Source organism: Protopterus annectens, chromosome 10.part0, assembly GCF_019279795.1.
Source record: "Protopterus annectens isolate FY-2018-M chromosome 10.part0, PAN1.0, whole genome shotgun sequence".
Lineage (NCBI taxonomy): Eukaryota > Metazoa > Chordata > Ceratodontiformes > Protopteridae > Protopterus > Protopterus annectens.
Genome location: NC_056744.1, coordinates 625745211 through 625763439, shown reverse-complemented (window position 1 = coordinate 625763439; position 18229 = coordinate 625745211). Strand labels below are relative to the sequence as shown.

At 38.7% G+C, this 18229-nt stretch overlaps 1 protein-coding gene across 2 annotated transcripts in view; it reads right to left on the bottom strand.

Annotated features, from left to right (window-relative positions):
• Window positions 1-18229, bottom strand: part of SLC1A7 (solute carrier family 1 member 7) — a 941247-nt gene that overhangs the window by 439396 nt on the left and 483622 nt on the right. The gene's annotated exons all lie outside the window — the stretch shown is intronic.

Sequence of the window (18229 nt, the reverse complement as noted above, 5' to 3'; positions counted from 1 at the left end):
GTGTGCACGATTTTTGCCTCCAAGCATATTATATACATGTATATGTCTCACACACTGTGTTATGCTGTTCGAGTAATAAATGATTGTCAGACAGCATGAGACACTTCTTACATCTCAATCAGGCTGGCTAGAGAAGTTGTGGGGAAGTGCTGGTCAATGATACTGACAGGAATGACTGTGGGGACAGGGGTAACTATAATTGCATGGAGTTCAATTTTAAAATAATGTTTGGGTGGACGTGCTACTGAGTATTTACATTTCAATACAAAACATCCAGCCTGGAAACCTTCTTTTGCTGCTAGCAAGACCCAGTAAACTAATTATAGTAAAAAAAAATCACTCATTTGATACTAAAATCAGTGCAATCAGTATCAGTACACTCAGTATTAAGCAATTTTAATAAAAGGTCTTTTAGCCTGTGAATATTTTAAGGAGAGATACTTTGCAAAATGATATTATGTGTTTATTGTCAACAGGCAATAAACGGGACAATTCAATATATAAAATATGACAATTCAATCCAAAAGTGTTTTAAGAACTAACATCTTTTGTTGACAACCATGCAATCACCTGTTTGCATCTCAAAAAGGCTCAGTTCTTGACCAGAACTCACAATGCTCCGTCAAGATCTGGGAAGACAAACTACTTTACACATTTCTTTCAAACTGTCATGTTCACAAGGTCCTGCTGAAAGCCTTAGGAAAAAGGTCTGTGTTGAAACTAAATGTGCAATTTTGACCTAAACCTCAGCTCTCCCATATCCAAAAGTGGAAAGCCAGTTCATTCAACTACTTCTCAGATAAGATTGGTTGTTTCAGTAGCACAGCATAGTTCTACATCTGAATTTAAGATTATTTCACCTCACAGTGTAGGTATTAGTTTTGGCTCCTAATACATTTTTTCTCATCACAAGTACAATTCAATATTTTTAGTTATATTATATAATACATGGTCTTGGCCCCTTTAAAGTAACTTTGTTAAGACTCATTATTTAACTATTTATTCATTCATGTGATTACATAAATATTCACCATGTCCAGTGTTAGTTTTAATTTTAGTTTCAGTTTTAATTTTGATTGGATCGCCTGTGTGACTTGATATATTTTTTTTATTATTTAAGTATTGTATTAAATCTGGTGTTTTAATTCTGATGAAGTTGTAACTTGTAAGGATAAAAGCACTTAAGTCATTCTTTGTTTCTTAATAAAAAGTTAAAGAATTACTCACCAGACTTTTCCTTGTGAATATGGGCTGTTATCATGGGCTGGGCTGGCATTATAAGCATTAGTCAATTTAATTATCTTCCTATTTATTGGAAGTTCTCCCTTTTTATTGTCTTCTACAAGATCCACAGCCTCATATTGCTGTATCCTTGTATCCTGAATTCCAAAGTTGTCATCTGTGGTATAATGCTTAATACGGCTACAGTAATCTTTGGTAGCAGGGGGCACTTCCTCTCCTAAACGTGTTTTCTTTGCACTTTGCCTAATACTAGTTATCTCAGCAGCCCAGTCATTAATTTATGCAGCAATCGTTTTCCAAGCTGTGCCAATTGTACAAGTGCATTCATCTTTAGTAAGTCTAAATGTAGTATTAGAAATAATAAGCAAATCATCCAGCTTTTGACATAAGGAAAGCAAGTCTTTAATATTTTCTTGTGTTACCTTTATGTATGCACAGCAACAGTACACTGGGCAAGATACATATGTTTCATAAAATTGTTGATGGCATGTCCATTTAATCTAATCAATTATTTGCTTCAAACAATTACAGTAAAGAATTTTAAAAGAAATAAATAATCAAAATCAGTAACAACAAAATATATAGAAAATCAAAATAACTACCAATTTAAGTCAAATTGTGTGAGGAAATCGCAGAAACACTATGCAAATTAAGTGTGCTGACCCAACATTATACAGAGTGAAGAAATTCATAAAGTAACTGTTCTGACCCACCACCCCACTTGTGCCAGTCACAGTAAAATGTGAGACATTCTTTCCACTGCACATGAGAACACGCACAATAATAGCTTGTGCTCAATATTATATCAGTAGCGGCTCATTATAACTATCTAGGTTCCTAGGGACTTCTTACAATGAGCAGCAAAAACAGAGGTAAAAATACAATATAAATCAATTTAAGGTTTCTTTTATCAAGAATTTACACAATAAGTCACAAAAAATAAGCTGTTATGAAATTATTTTCAAGTGGTTTACTAATGTCATCCTTATTGGAATTGAAACAGATTTTAGCATCTGTTATGGTACATTTATCGCAACCTTATCTATGCTTTGTGTGTGGGATACGATGTGACATACACTCTTCACGGTATTTCTCCAGTCAAGCTTTGCCCTCATGATCAAACTCTAGCAGCTCTAAGCATTGCAGAACATGTAACTATTTATTAAAGCCATAGTTGTTAATATATTTATTATACTGGCATTGTAGCATAGTGGATTAAGAAAGCAAGTTATAGATCTGCTGTTATAGAGCTCCTGTTTCATAGCAGTCTACCGATTAACTATATTTCATTGCTATCTAGTGCAATTCATTACTGTTTAACTGCATTTTACTGCATTGTATTGCTGTTTGACTGTATTTTTTCATACTGCGAGTTCTATTCTTTTGTCTATAAGTGATTGATCTGTGCTTCATTGTGAGTTTTTTCTTATTGAGTTCTTAACCTTAAAATTGAGTAGCATAGTCTAGATGCAGGTTTGCTATATCCAGAGCTTCAGCTGCATAGTTTTTAACCCTTTTTGAGGTATTCCAGCAACAAGTATTCCCTTAGTAGCACTTGTGTTATCATCTAGTAGTACTACTCATAGACCTTCCTCCCTTTACCCTCTTAGACTTTTCAGTTTCTGACAAATATGGAGGGACAATTTCCTAAATTTTCTTCTGCCAGTCTAGTCGATATGGACATCCTGAGACAGTATACTAACTGCCTCATGTACACGGACAACCATCTACTACTAGCACCTAGTAACACAATTTGTGAGAGAAGCAAATGCATCAAACACCTAGTGTCATCGCTCTCTCCCCACAAACCAGTATATCTGGCACTGAGAATGTTAGCAACATGAACACCGCACCTCAAACACCACCCACACCTACACAACACAGTCCCACATATGTGGAGGCCCTCAACAAAAGCATTCCCAAACAAAAGAGACCACAGAGGCATAAACAAACGCAAACCACACTGCCTAACACACCACACACCACACATAGTCCACACACCTGTGTCTCACAGCCACTGAGGCCTAAACATAAACCCAACATATTAGTCATAGGAGACTCCATTGTGAGACACACAGATGTGGCCCTCACCAGGCTACATAACGAGAAAGTCACGGTTAGTCATTTGTCAGGTGCCAGAATCCGCCATATCACCAATCCACTCAAGTCTTTCAACAGGTACTGTTATGACTCTGTCATAGTCCATGTTGGAGTGAATGACTTGAGATGTACCTCCCTGGACTATATGAAGAGAGACATCATCAAGCTCGCTGAGTATGTGTCCCAGGCAGGTATGTCCCTAGCCTTAAGCAGCATTCTACTGTCACCCACAATGATCCCTCATACAAACAGAAAATTATTGACTTTAACAACTGGCTTAGTTTATGGTGTCATTCAAAGGGGATCCAGTACCTGACAGCCTGGGATGACATGACAGATAAGCCACGATGCTTCGCCAGAGATGGCCTGCATCTATCTCCCTTGGGCTTCAGGCTCCTGGCAAAGGCTCTTGCCTCCTCCATAGTGCCTTTTTTGGGCAATGACATGAGGTCAAAACTACCAACATGGAAATTTCATCAAAATGTAAATTAAAGGTCATGCTGCTAAATGGTAGGAGTCTAAACATAAAACTGCACTCATTGCAAGCATTCTTAGCCTTAGAAGAAGCTGACATTTGTGCAGTCACAGGAAATCTGGTTCAAAGCTGTGGAGAGTACCCCAGCCATACCAGGTTACTCATCCTATCATTCATTCAAACCCCAAGCCGTGGGTAGCAAAACAAAAGGAGGTGGAGTTGCAATATATATAAAAGACATACACACCTCTAGGCAGGTCAAACAGTATGATGCACAGGAAATACTCCAAGTGTAGTTAACAAATTAAAATACCCCTATTCAAATCATAGCTAGCTACAGGCCACCAACTCTGACTCAAGATGCCCACTCCACCTATCTGGACCTCTTCAAATCTATCAAGATTCAACCCTTTACCCTGATCCTGGGTGACTTTAACTATCCAATCACAGACTGGAAGAAATACTCATGCCAAAACACGAATGCCCAGAGATTCCTTGATTTTGTCAATGCAAATGTCTTGGACCAGTTGGTAGACCCCCACAAGAGGTAAAAATATGTTGGGCTTGGTATTAACCAACATGAGTAACCACTGCAGCATCCGTACAGTGTCATCATCCCTGGTAAGATCCGACCACAAAGCAGTCACTTTTGAAGTCACCATCCCCACCCCCCCCCAACTAGGGTCAAACAAAAAAACTTCTCCAAAGTTGATTACAACCTCCTGAGGGAAGGCGTAAACAGCTTCACAGCCCCCTCCACAGAAGCAGACACATATGTCCAAACTTACACCAAAATAATATATAAGCATGTATATAGCTGCATGGAATCAAGAGTACCAGAGATGATGAAATCATCCTACTCAATGAAGAGTAAACCTGTCTGGTGGACATCTACAATAAATAAACTCTATAATAAAAGGAAACAATTGCTGTCCAGGACCAAGAAGGAGCAGGTGTCTAATTGGAAGCATTCTTTTCTTAGCCTGAACAAGCAAATAAGAGCACTAGTGAAATCCTCCAAAACAAACTTCGAGTCCAAACTGGCCACATCTACTAAAGACAATCATAAGGCTTTCTTCACATATGTCTGCAGTATCAAGGGATGCACCCAGATCTGCTCAGAACTGGTGGGCAAGGACACCACATACACAAACCCTGAAGATAAAGCCAACCTGCTGGCAGACAGGTTCAGTGAAAACTTCACTCCTCTGTCCCCCCATCAGTAAAACAGGACATCCCCAGTACCTGCCCCCCTTCCCTTATCTCTAGGGAGCAAGTCATCACTGCCCTCTCAAGGGCAAAAATTACAGCCTCCATGGGACCTGATAACATCCCAGGCTGCATACTACATGAACTCAGGCAGGACTTGCAGCACCATTAGACACCCTGTTCAACCAAAACCTGAGTACTGGCTTTGCCCCAGCCAAGTGGAGGACAGCTAGTGTCATCCTCTTTGCACAAAGGTGGAGCATCCACCAATCCAGGAAATTATAGACACATCAGTCTAACTAGCCTGATCTGCAAGGCCATGGAGTGGATTATCATGGACCTCATTAGCAAGGACATTGGCAATCTCCAGACACTTGCTCTGACACAGTTTGGTTTTGTCAAGAGGAGGTCATGCCTGTTAAATTTGGTCGACTTCTTTGAGACAGTCACCAAGCCTATAGACGAGGGGAAGACGGTGCACATCACCTACCTTGACCTGGACAAGGCCTTCGATTCTATTCTCCACTCAGGTATAATAGATAAACTCTCTCAACTAGGCATCAATCTATATGTTACCAGATGGGTAGCAAACTGACTTACTGATAGAACTCACCTAGTCAAAATAGGGGAAGCCACCTCATGAAGTAGACCCATAACAAGCGATGTACTCCAAGATCGGTCTTGGGGCTTCTGCTATTTGCGATATACTTCTCAGAGGTGCAGGCCAAATCTACTGGGCTATGGCTGACAAAGTTTGCAGATGACTGAAAGCTGGGTAATGTCATCAATTCCCCTAGTGATACGGTCATCCTACAAGAGGTTCTCACCCAAACAAATGACTGGTGCCAGAAACATGGCCTCAAAATGAATGCCAAACAATGCATAATCATTTCCTTTGGGGAGAATGACGTCCCCAGAAATTATCATATTGATAATAAAGCACTAAGCATGTAATCAGTCGTGAGGGGCTTGGGAACCCAGGTTGAGAGCAAACTGACTTTTGACCACCATCATACCTCTGAACTGTACAGATTTTCACAGAATGTCCAGACTTTTACCTCATATTTTTGGTGTGTTCTTCCTAAAATCTGTACTTTTCTGGGAAATAGCTGAGGATTGAAGTCATTAAATAATGACAAACATTTGTGTTTAAGACTCCACATCCTTCAGAAACTTCATGCTAATGCAAAACCTATTATTCTATCAACTTTCTAAGTTTGCAAGAGCAATATTTAAAATTTGTCTCTATTTGCAACCCATCATTTTAGGCTTTGTCCAGATTTTTTGCTCTAAGAGGTTGAGAGGTATGACCACTATATTGCCTCCATTGTACTGAAAGCATTCTACATGGCCCACCTCATTAGTATGGGTATCTCATCCAGGGACAAGGTGGTCATAACATCCCTGTATTCTTCCCTTATAAGACCAATTTTTGAATACAATGCCCCTTTCAGCATGTACCTCACAAAGCACATGCAGCTGGAGAGACCACAGAGATTCCTCAACCAGAGAATCCAGGGCCTCAAACATCTACCCTACACAGATAGGCTAAAAGCCTGTCCCCCTAGTCAGTCTCCTACAAACTCCTCAGAAGTGGCCTCTGTCTGGCATACAAAGCAATCTCAGGCCCCGTCCTGATGGGACTGCTGCATATCCGCAAGTCAAGCTCCACTCGAATAACCTGCACGAGACCTCAACCTGGTCTGTGACATCAATAGGACTTGTTGGCAGGACAGATTTGTGCCCCAGAGACTCCCTCTCCACGTAAAGCAGAGTACCTCATTAAACCTTTTTAAGCACAACCTGGATAACTGGATGGGGAACAGAAAATACACCCCTGGGATTCCACATTAGTCCCTGCTGGACAGTTCAAATGGATGCTGACTTATTGGAATATGGGCTAAATTCTTGGCTAGGCTTATATGGGCCTCAGGGCCAATAGCCTAGTAACTTCCTATGATCCTATAATTCTAATTTGTAAAAACCTCAAAAAAGCGCTTTGACCATGACTAACTATATAAAAACAAGTTTAATATGCAATAGACAGCTTTCAAGCATAGCACAATCTTCTTCAGTACAAATAAACAGTTGTTGTTGTTTGTCTTTCGGCTTTTTCCCAGTAAGGGGTAGCCACAGCGGAACTCTGGTTCGCTAATGATTGGCAGTAGATTTTTACGAAATGCCGAGGTGCCAGCTCGACGCCCAACCTTCAACAAAAAAATTCAACATACACACACACACACACACACACACACACACATATATATATATATATATATATATATATATATATATATATATATATATATATATATATATATATATATATATATATATATATATATATATATAGTATCAGTTAAATAATTAATTAACCGAATCACATATAGTGCATATAAAGTCAAATACCCCAGAATCAATATACATTTTACATTTAAAAACAAAAACTTGCTTCATTTGTAAAATTGGTTTAACACTATTCATAGCATTCAGACCTGGTTGAAAATTATCCCTAAAGAAATGTATCTATTAATATTCAGCAACTTCAGTTAATGTGTTTTTATCACCACCACATTCACTTTTACAAGTTGTTTGTATTACCCTAAACTTAAAATAATGCCCTACTGCACTAGATTTAATGTGTTTATATAGTGCATTAGTCTCTATCCCCCTTTGGATCTCAGACAAATGTGAACAGATTTGTTCCTTCAATTAACAATTAGTCTTGCCTATGTAAAAACCATTACATTTTGTACAATTAGCAAGGTAAACTAAATTCTCAGTATTACATGTAGCTGAAGTTTTAAAAGTGAACTTCTTTTCACTGATGGGATGTACAAAATCAATATCAATCCTTACATAAGGACAGAACTGACAATTATAACAAGGTTTAGTACCATATTTTATACCTAACTTCCTTTTTTTCTGAAAGCATATGATCTTTATAGCACCATTTTTGTTTTAAGTTACTTTCTCTCATAAATAAAGTTAGGAAAATTTCCTGTGACTTCAGCAACTTCTGAACTAGAATGTAATAACGACTAATAACTTTTAAGAGTATTTTTAATCTGTATTTTGTCTACTGCATTTCATAATATAGCTTAATTTCCTACTATTATCACTTCTATTTTCATTTAATATCAGTTCTATTTGAAAAAAAAAAACTATTTAGCAGACTTATCATGCTCAAATATCACGTTTCCTATTGTTGTCTGGTGGTTGTAGCTCCTTTTTCCTGTTTTTGCTTCATATAATTTATTAGGAGCCTGTTTAGCTGATAAAATGTTTTGGTATAGCCAAGTTATAAATGTACTATATCCTGTTAAAGTGAATTTGATTCTTAATTCTGAACCCCAGTCCATGTGACTCTGAGTAACTCATTTGTCTGGACACTAGTGCTTCTGGTTCACCTCTGAAAAGCACTTTTGCCTAGAAGGTCTTACAGAGTTAAAAATGAATAAACAATTTGAGACATTATAACTAAAAAATAATTTACTGCATTGAGCATTCATAAATAAAAAAAAATTACTGAACGATGACCAAATATTAGGGACTAATTTTGTAAACTCTGACATAGTATAATATATTTTCTCATTTGATTTCCAAGACCAACTAGTGCCTTGCGCACGTCAGAACTGACATGTGGAGAAGAATGACTCAGAAAAGTCATATCTCCTCTGTTTGTGAAGGAGGGAATGGGTATCAGCCTGGACACACTATCTGTGGTAGAACGAAGACTGGCAATCACATGAAAGTGCAGTCTTCAAAGGGAACAAGACCATTTGATGACATGTGCATGGAGCCATGTATATGCATTGTGGTGTATCCAATCTTTTGGGCATGCACAGGGAATGGTAGGGCATAATTAAAAAAAAAACAGTCCATAGCACTAGAATCATGGCTGTCACTGCTATTGCACTTGATTCTTACCCCAGAAAAATGAATGGGCCATGGGGCATACAGAGAGGCTGGGAGGATAGGCTTCGATTTTTAAAGGTGGATCTTTCCCCTCAAAAAAACTTTTACAAACTTTTACATTTTATTTATAATAACATGTTATCCTTACTAACTTTGTAAAGAAAGGCACAGATAAATTATTCAGTATCAGTCTGAAATGGTAGTCTGTTCAAGGCCTACAACTTACTTTTCAGGATATAAACAAACACAGTTGACTTTGATTTGACTATGGTAGCTGTTTTATTTATGAAATGTGTCTATACCTCTCAACCTCCAAGAACCACAAATCATAGCACTGACCTTTATAAATCATAGCAGAAGGTAAAAAAATAAGGAGAACTTGCTTATTTTCCACAATAGAAGGTCCACTTCTAGGGTCTACTTACTGGTTCACTACCAGTAATGAGACCCTATATAGTCAGCGGTAGCGAATCTTTGTATAGGCTTAGTTCATGTATTTAATGAAGGATGTACTTATAAACAGGTCTGACTCTGTGCGGAATACCATAAATTTAGGAGCAAGGCTAATTAGGAGGCCCAAAATCAGAGAGGTATGGCTAACTCATAGCAGTTGAGAGGTATGAATGTGGCAAAGATATATCTTTGAAATAAAGATGGTTTGATATTTACTAAAACGTATTACAGTAATAGGTATATGTTCCTAAATCTCAGTACAAGCCCATAGATGCATTTGTTGTTAAATATTATTCCTTATATTTTCAGTGCTAAATGTCTACAGAGTTTAAAAGAATCAGTTCATGTATATTGACCTTTATTAAATCAGCCCTAGAGGACAAATGTACATTAGATGAACAAATAGATGTGGTCAGAAGATGTGTAGCTGTTTTTAAATGAGAGGTAGATTATGGGGATGATAAGGTGAGTTTCGCTAGATATCTTAAAGCAACATCTACTAATATCACGTGGACTAAAACCAAAATGCAAAAGCACAGAAAAGCAAATTAACAAAGCTTGGAAAACAATGCATCAAATATTACACATGAAACTGTAAACAAATCAGTAACAAACAACAGACAGAAAGAGAGAAAGAGTGTTTTTGTGTGTGTGTGTGTGTGTGTGTGTGTGTGTGTGTGTGTGTGTGTGTGTGTGTGTGTGTGTGTGTGTGTGTGTGTGTGTGCACGTGTATTGCGTTATGTTGAATGGGCCTGTCTGTACCCTATGAAACTTCAATATTTATTTATTTCATTTTCTAACTATTTATCCTCATATCTGTGAATCATAAAGCAATCTCCTGATCAGATTCAGTTAATTTGTTTCTGCATGCAAGGTACATATACTCAGTACTATATGGGGGGGGGTTGAGAAAGCATCATATAATCAGCCATTTGGGTTGGTTTTGCTTTCACAAAGACTCCAGCAACTGGGAGTATATATTATGTCCCTTATCCCACCCCTAATGGTGAAGTCAGCACAAGGACTATCTTTGCCCCTCAGCCTTGCTCATGCTCACTCCTTGACATGCAACGGCAAGGGCTATTCCCACTGACTCTATTGGCCACATCTCACAATCTTCTTGCACTGGAGCACTGTTGTGGACAAAAACTCTACTCAGACCTGCAGCATCAGCAAACCAGCTGTGAACCACAATTACCTCTAAGATGGGCACACCCATCATCCACTCCCAACTCCATTGAGGACCCAAGCTTGAGTCAGGGCTTTATTCCTCTTTGCACAGAGTTGTCTCACTTGCCATATTTGTAATTATCTCCTAGACTCATATATTCTAAATCATTAGCAGAAGCACAGTATATAAAACACATTTACTTCTATGCAAACAAATTTACATTGTTTCAGTACCAAAGTATATCCCACATATACCTACAAAACCCTTCATTCACAATAGCAAATAAAGCAAAGCACAAATGGAAGGAAGAAATATGTCAAGGTGCGCTAACTTTTTAGTCTATTAATGCTACACCACATTTTCTATCAGATTATATTTGCTTGCATTATATATGGCATACCATGGGGCTGGTTAGGATTACATTTGTATATAGATAAGAATTGTCATTGCTGTTCAATGGTAGCTAGAGTTTTTTTTCTTAAATGACAGTCAAGATTATGGTTTATTACGACTGAGCCTGTGGCTGAATGGAAGTCAGTATTTTTGGCAGGATGGAAGTGAGGATATACCTCTCAACCTCTTGGCACAAGAAATCTGGACAAAGCCGAAAATAATGGGGGGACAAAGGCCCAAAAAGAGGGACACTTTTTAAATATTTCTTTTATAAACTTAGAAAGTTGCTAAAATAAAATGTTTTGCATTACCATACATTTTCTGAAGGATATGAAGTCTGAAACTCAAACATCTGTCATTATGTAGTGAATTCAATCCTCACTGATTTGCCAGAAAACCACAAATTTTATGAGGAACAGACCAAAAATATGAGGCAAAAATCTGGACATTCTGCAAAAATCTGGACAGTAGAGAGCTATGAGTGAGGACTAGTGACTTGTTAAGAAGTGTAACTATGGCTGAATGAAAATTAAGACTCAAGTCTAGGAGTAGTGGTTTGGGGAAGGATGGAATTTGGTGCGTGTGGATGGACGAGAGTTGTGGGTTATGTCTGGATGGCAGGCAAACTCTGTAACTGATTTTGAGATATAATTTGTGGCTATTTGAAAGCTGGGGGTTGTAAGGACTGGATATTAGCGAGAGTTTGTGGTTGCTTAGGAACTGAGAATTTGTTACTGCATGGGAATAATGACAGTGGCTTATGCAGACATATGTATTGATAATAGCACTGGATCATCACTGTACTGCAGGGATCTGGGGAGGAAATACTGAGAGGAATGATCACGTTGAGGGGACTTTAGGGACTAAGAAAGGTGTTAATAAACAGTGATCTTTTTACCTGCTTAACCTTGTGAAGGCTGGGTTACGTGGCTAGGCTTATAAAGGCCCTGGTCTTTGTTAGCCTAGTATATACCTATGAACCTGGTCTTTTCTGATAAGACTCAATGCCTGCAAAAACTATAAGCACTGTTGGTGAATCCCTGCTGGGTTATGAAAGTAAATGTATATTTTTTTGTCTGAGAGTTGCTTAAACTGATAGATCTGCTTTCTATTTTGTGCTCCATTTTTTTTTCTGTTTTAAGAAATATGCCTGTCCTGGGGTTTTTGTTCTATGTGGCAGATAGACACTTAAATTATCTAAGCTGCACATTTCACATGCTTTTTTCATTGTTTATTTTTTTTTCTTCAGTGATACTTAAATACACAGAGAGTTTCTTGATTTTTCTCTTTTCTGATACGTCTCAAAGCCTGAAAAAACTACAAGCACTACTGATGACTCCCTGCTGGGTGAGGAAAATAAATCTATATAAAGATATATATTTTGTCTGTGAGTTGCTTAAACTGATAGAACTGCTTTCTGTTTTACCTGTTCCATGTTGTTTTCTGTTTTGAGAAATCTGTTTGGCTTGGTGTTTTTGTTTAATGTGGCAGACAGACACTTAAATTATCTAGCCTGCATATCTCACATTTTTTCTTGGTTAATTTGTTACTTGACTGATACATAAATACACAGAGAATTTTTTGGTCTTCATTTTTTCTGATAAGACTCAAAGCCTGCAAAAACTACACCCACTGTTGATGGCTCCCTGCTAGTTATTTTTCCCACCCACCTACTCCTTGATCTCATTTTTAAAGTTGGTGATTTTAAGCTGCCTACTCTTACTGTAAATTGACCTTTATAAGCTCCTCCCTTTCTACACTGCTGTTTATATCTTGAATTATTTATTTGTCTTTTCTTGTGATTATTTTGAAAAAAAATGCATGTTGCCACTCAGTCTGTTCTACCAATTTACATGCTCTGAATTTGTTAACTAGCTGTTGGATAAAGTAGTGTATTTGTTATACTCTATCAATCACTTTTCTATGTTTTTACATCAAGAGGTCAGTGAATTTTCCATTTAGTGACACTGGGTGGTAGCCTGGTTTGTATAAGTTGGGGAAACACTAGAGATTCCTGCATGTAGTTGTGTTTTTTTTTTTGTCTGGAGGCTTATTAATCAGCTTAGCTTGTTTTTAGTGCCTTTATAAATTATGTACAATTGAGTGGCTGTTGGCTCATTTCTACAAAACAAAGTCGTTTTATTAAATAATCACACTTTTATAAGCTGTTTAAAGTACATTGCTGTATCTGTATCTTTAACTTTATTTGTGGTAGCATTTCACTCCAGACACTCTTTTACTGCACTTTTACATTAGAAGGACTGGCATTATTCATCTTGTGGCAGTAGGTGATTAACCTGGTCTATCTGAGTTGGGAAGTACAGAAAAGGGCTCAAAGTGTAGTCATTTTATTGGACAGTGGGTTCAGTAGTCAGTTTTCTGTATGTCTAATGCTGGTATAAATTTGGCACATTTGCACAGAGCTGCTTGCTGTACCAGTGCCCTGTACAGAAGTAAACGTCTGGAAACATTGTTTATTTTCATTATACTGTGAAAGTGTACTGTGCTAATTACCTTATTATAGCACCCAGGACTGTTGCTGCTCAGAGAACATCTGATTTGGTGATGGACAGCATAGCTGATTAGGTTAGGTATAGATTACACCATGTAAGCAGTCTTCCCTCACCTGGTTACAAACACCCTCCACTCCTATTCTTTCATAGGACCTGCAAACATGGATGAGCACTTTCCTGCTATCTCTGCATCCAGCTTGGTGGACATGGGTATACTGAGGCAATGTAAGAATTGCCTTGTGTACAGTGACACCACTTAATTCTCAAACAGACAAATACAGTATGCGAGAGATGTAGTTACACATTGAGACTGGAGGCTAGACTCTCATATACAGACACAAAAGGCAACAAACAGGTTGTCAGTGACTCACATACATCACTCACTGCACCTGCAAAGAACAATGCACACACATAGACCCACACATGCAGAGGTACTCATGTGTAACTTACTCAAACCTCAGAGGCCTCTCAGGCACAGTCCTCAGAAATTCTGCATGTACACATAGAAAACAATTCCTATTAGCACACATAAAGTCACATCTCATTGTGCCTCACCTACCAAGCCCATAGAATGAAACACTCCATGATCCAATATTCTGGTCATAGGAGACTCCATTGTGAGACACACTGATGTCACTCTTACCAGGCTGGATGAGGGGAAGATTACATTTAGTTGCCTGTCAGCAGCCAGGATTCACCAGATCACGTGAGTTCTCAGGGCACCTACCTTTAAGTACCAGTGTGACTCAGTCATAGACCATATGGGTATGAATGACTTAAGATGCACATCTTTGGACTATATGAAAAGAGACATGATTCAGCTGTCAGAATATGTGCAATAGGCAGGTATGAGCCAAGCATTGAGCAACATTCTATGGTCTCCAAGGTTGATGCCCCCAATACCAGCAGAAAATGATTGGCTTTAACATTGGCTTAGCTACTGATGTAATTTCAAAGGGATCCAATACTTGTCAGCCTGGTAGGGCATGGTTGATAGGCCATGCTGCTTTGCCAAGGATGGCCTTCTACTGTCACCTCTAGGCTTTTGGATATTGGCCAAAATATTATCCACCTCTATGGTGCCTTTTTTATGCATTGACAAACATACAAACCTTCCAGCATAAAAAATCAAATCAAGACAAGGTAAAGGTGTTACTGCTCAATGCTAGAAGCCTCAACAAGAAACTGCACTCTCTGGAAGCTCTCCTCACCCTGTAGAATGCTGTCATCTGAACAATTACTCAAACATGGCTCAAAGCCACGGAAAGCACTCCGGCAGTGCATGGCTATAATGCCTTTCCTACATTCTGACCACCCACTGAACATGAAAGGGCAAAAGGTGGAGGTGTATCTATGCATGTAAAGGATAAGAACACCTCAAGGCTGGTCAAACAATATGACATGCTTGAGGTACTCCATGTCCAACTAACCATGGGAAAAATCCATTACCATATTGCTAGCTACAGATCTCTCACCATGAAACAGGAAACCCATACATCATACCTGAAGTTACTAGAATCAGTCACCAATCAGCCCAATACCATACTTATGAGTGATTTTAACTACCCTTCCATTAATTGGGAGGCATATACAACTACTAGCATGCAGGCCCCAAGATTTCTTAACTTTGCAAATTGAAATGCCCTGGAGCAGCCAGTCTGCACTCCCACTAGGGGAACAAATATCTTAGATCTGGTACTCATAAATATGGGAAGTGCTGCCCTCCAAGTGTGATGTACTCACTGGTAGGATCAGATCATAAAGTGGTGTCTCTTGAAATAAAGGTAAAACTAGTCCCCCACCTAACCACAAAAACTTTAAGAACTTCTCTAAAGTAAATTCCCCCCATTAAGGGATGGCATAGCAAGTTTCCAAGCTCCCCCAAATCCAGAAAACACAGAAACCTATACAGAAGCATACACAAAATCCCTATATGACCATATAAACAACTGCATAGATATGGCAGTACCAGACAGAAATAAACCCATGTCAAACCGCAAAAAAAAGCCACCCTGGGGACCCCCTGGTATTAATAGGTTGTACAACAAATGAAAGAAAATCCTGTTGAGAAGTAAGAGGCAATGTGCACATGGTGGCCTAATGGTTAAGGTGTTTGCCTTGCAAACACAAGGTGCAGGGTTTGAGCCTCCCAAGGGACAATTGTCTAGGCTTAAAATGGCTCGCAAGGGCAGTTAGCTTAGTGCTAATCTATGAACCTATTATATATGCACATATGGCATGTCTATGAACAGAACAGTAAACCCCTCATTAGTCTAAACAAGTGAATCAAAGAACTGGTCAAGTCTCTGAAAACAGACTTTGAGGAAAAATAGCCTCCAAAGCTAAGGATAACCATAAGGCATTTTTCAGTTATGTCTGCAGTCTTAACTGCAACACCCAACAATGTGCATAATTAGTTGTAGATGGCATCACCTATACTCATCCAGAAGATATAGCATATTTGCTGGACAACAAATTAAGGTCAAATTTCACCTTCCCATCACCCACAGTTCTCCTCCAAGAAATATGTTCCACCACTCCACCACTAATTATCACCAAAGGACAGGCTGCCACTGTGCTCTGTAAAGCTAAAAACATGCCTTCAATGGGGCCTGACAATATACCAGGTTGCCTCTTACACAGCTTAAATCAGGACTTATCCAGCCCATTAGGATCTCTATTTAACCACAGCCTCCATACTGTTTTTCTCCTGACAGAGTGGAGGACAGCAACAGTCATCTCTCTGCATAAAGAGGGACATCCACTGACCCGGGAAATTACAGACCCATAAGTTTGACAGTCTTATATGTAAGGCCATGGAAAGAATAATCATGAATATGATAAATAATGACACAGGAGACCTCCAAACACTGGATTCAACCCAATTCGGCTTTGTCAAGGAAAGGTCATGCCTACTGAATCTGAAGGATTTCTTTGAGAAAGTCACTAAAGCCAAGGATTAGGGTAAAACAGTACATACTGCCTACCTCAACCTGGCCAAGACATTACACACAATTCCCCACTCAGGTATTATAAATAAACTCACAAAACTGGACATAAATCCCTATATCAGCAGATAGATAGCCAATGGGCTCACTGACAAGACACATGTGGTTAACATTGGTGAATCCAGATACAGGACATTTACTAGTAGTGTGCCACAGGGCTCAGTGCAGAGACCACTCCTGTTCGGAATATATTTCTCTGAAGTCAAAGCTAATGTGGAAGACCTCTGGATGATAAAGTTTGCAGATGAATGCATGCTGGGGACAATTGTTAAATCTCCCAGTGATGTAGATATCCTTCATGAGGGTCTAGATCCGACAAATGACTGATGCCAGAACTATGGTTTAAAACTAAATGCAAAAAATGCATTATCATACCTTTTGGGAAGTCAAATACCCCTGCAAATTACAACATCAATATCACACCCCTCAGAGTTTAGTCAGAGCTGAGAGATCTAGGTACACAAATAGATAGTAGCCTGAACATTGACTGCCATGTGTCCACAGTAGTGAGGAAATATTTTTATGTGGCACCATTTATAAGTAAAGGTATGGCATCCAGATGCAAGGAAATTATAGTCCCACTGTACTCAGCCCTCATTAGACCAATAATCGAGTACAATATGCCATTTGGCATAGACTTGACTAGGCACTTACAACAGTTGGTGTGACCTCAGAGATCCCTTACAAAGTAAATATAGGGTGTAAGCAATATGAACTATGTGGATAGACTAAAACCCTATTCTTTTACTCTGTCTCCCAACAACTATTATGGGGTGACCTATGCCTGACCTACAAGGCACTCACAAATCCAGCCCTGATGGAGCTCCTACACATCTGTGAGTCAAACAGCATGAGGGTCACCTGATCTGGGGATCTAAACTTAGTGACTCAAACAAAACATGCTGGAGAGACAGATGTGTGCCACTGAGATATATCCTTTTTTGGAACAGGCTTTCTATTCACACTAAGCAGAGTCCTTCCCTGGTCCTCTTCAAATGCAGTTTGGATCAATGGATGGGGAATCACAAATTCACAGCTGGGATAGTGCCTATGTCCCTTATAGACAGAGGCAATATGTAAGATACTCAATGCACAGGCACAAATATTTGCCATCCTCTTTCCCCAAGGGGCCACATATTGTGTAAAATCAGTTTATATTGGTTAGGCTTGTGAGGGCCCTTAAGCCATTAGCCTAGCAATATCCTATGAAGCTATGAATTCCTGTATAAGGGATTGAAATGTGCAGTTTAATTTATGGTTTGGCATGTTTTGGAGGAAGGAAAGAGCACTGTACAGCTGCAGAGAAAACAAAGGTTAATAATTTAATGAACAATGATGCCACTGGGCACATTAGCTGTATTTTTTTTTTTTGCTTTGTTAGCCACAGTCTCTGAAATAAATTTTGCATCACATGAAGTAAGCAATATATTACAAAATGGAAATTTTACTGTTTAACTTCAAGAACTTAAAATGAAAGTAAAAATTTTTGATCATTACATCAGACTATACTACCTTTGGACTAACTGCGTTATGTTTTACAATGTCACTAGATCTGGTGCTGAAAGATGGTGTAGGACAAAGTTAGCAACACAGTAAAATGTATACTGAAAAAAGACAGCATTTTAGCAGAGACCACATCCTACCTTGCCAAGATTTTTGGAAACTATTCATTTAAACATACTAGATGAAATTACAATTCAGGATGGGTTAAGTGTACAAAAAAAATAAATAAAAACAACTGCAGTTT